Genomic DNA, 1,636 nt, shown 5'->3' on the forward strand with positions numbered 1-1,636 from the left:
TTGATTTGCAGGAAGTAGGTCAAGTGCATCCCATTGGCTGGAATGAATTTTGGAGGTTTCCTATTCATGGCTTTATCTGCTCAATGCTGCCACCAAGTGGTGGATTTCTGCAGCGGCCACTAGCCTGGTCAGGGAGGACAAACCCCGAGAAAACATGGAACATACTGTACATACATGCAGTAAACATGTCTATTAATAACAGTCAGAGAACCAGGCCTGTTATAGGACTATGTAGAGTTCAACATGCTTTAGTTAGAAAAGGCAACACAGCCTTAAATTCAATTTAAGTAAGTCTCAATAATAATATTGTAATTCTATTTCCTCTTGTTGATTATTTAGAAGTGAAGGGCACCTCACACTCGTCAGTGCTGCTATTTAAAGGTACATTTTTTTAAGTGCACATGTTTTTAAAACCAAAATCTCTTGCATGAAAGTAAAAGTAAAAAAAAAAAAGGATAAATTCAAATGAAATAAAAGTGGCACTACCACCGTATTTAAATATAAAAACACCATGTTAAGTAATTTGAACTCCTATTTTGTAGTTCATGTAGTTCCTCTGCATTTATTTTATTAACCTTTATTCATCCTAACCCTACTGGTACATTTTCAAATTACTTTTATAGAGACTTCCTCGAAGGATGGTGTAATGAATTACGATATAGTTATGATATAGTTGAGTTTTATTAATTAATCATAATGAATAGCTATTGAAACCTAGAGTATCACTGCAGGTGAGGTTGACCTGTAGAAATACGATGAATTATTGTAAAAGTAAAAATAAAGTCCAAACCAAATTGTCAAATCAAAAGCTTCTAACTCTTAGCTCCAGTTGTCAAATAAACACAAGTTAGAGTCAGACAATGTGTTCAAGTCAGTGAAAAAAAGAAAAGCATCAACATTCACAATCTAAAAACACATTTATTTACATCACGTGGATCTCTTCAGCTGATAAAAACCATGGCCGGCGGACATGAGCCGGGAGTCACAGCGCTGATCAAGGATCAATTCCGTCTCCTCAGTGATAATGAGTCCAGGGGTTTCTGAATGTTTTCCTTCTATTATAATACTTGGCAAAGGGAATTTCCCTTTCCTCTGAACCTCCCTCGTCCCTTCACTGGGAGGCCACAAGGTCAGAGGTCAGGGTGAGAAACCCTGGAGCTGGTAAAGCCTCAACTCTTGCTCAAGAACACGCAGAGGGATTCTTTTTGTTGTCAATTTTCCAGTTTTGAAATTCCAGGCCTCAGTTTCTTTTGTCCTATTTTCACATTTTGATCAGTAACATAAAACGTAGAGTCACGAGTTTGAGGAGTAAAGAAACAAGACATTTTCATCATTTAATAAAACAACCCACTGAAGTTTCATGAACAAAATAAATGACCAGATTTATCACTTTTTCTTCCAGCTTTGAAAACCAGAAACCCTTTGAACACCATTACCGTTAGAGGCTGCATTGGCAGATCCTGGAGCAGCGATGCAACTTGAACGCCTCGAGTAATGTGGGGTCAAAAATGCTTTAGTGTTTTTGTTTTCTTTTTCTTTTGTAGAAATTTCAGGCCTGGCAACCAGACCCATCTTGCTGCCAAGACAGTCTTGGTGGCGAGGTCACTGGAGTTCAATGTTTCCTCTAAAATTCTTA

The sequence above is a fragment of the Hippoglossus hippoglossus genome, chromosome 2 (assembly GCF_009819705.1).
Source record: "Hippoglossus hippoglossus isolate fHipHip1 chromosome 2, fHipHip1.pri, whole genome shotgun sequence".
Lineage (NCBI taxonomy): Eukaryota > Metazoa > Chordata > Actinopteri > Pleuronectiformes > Pleuronectidae > Hippoglossus > Hippoglossus hippoglossus.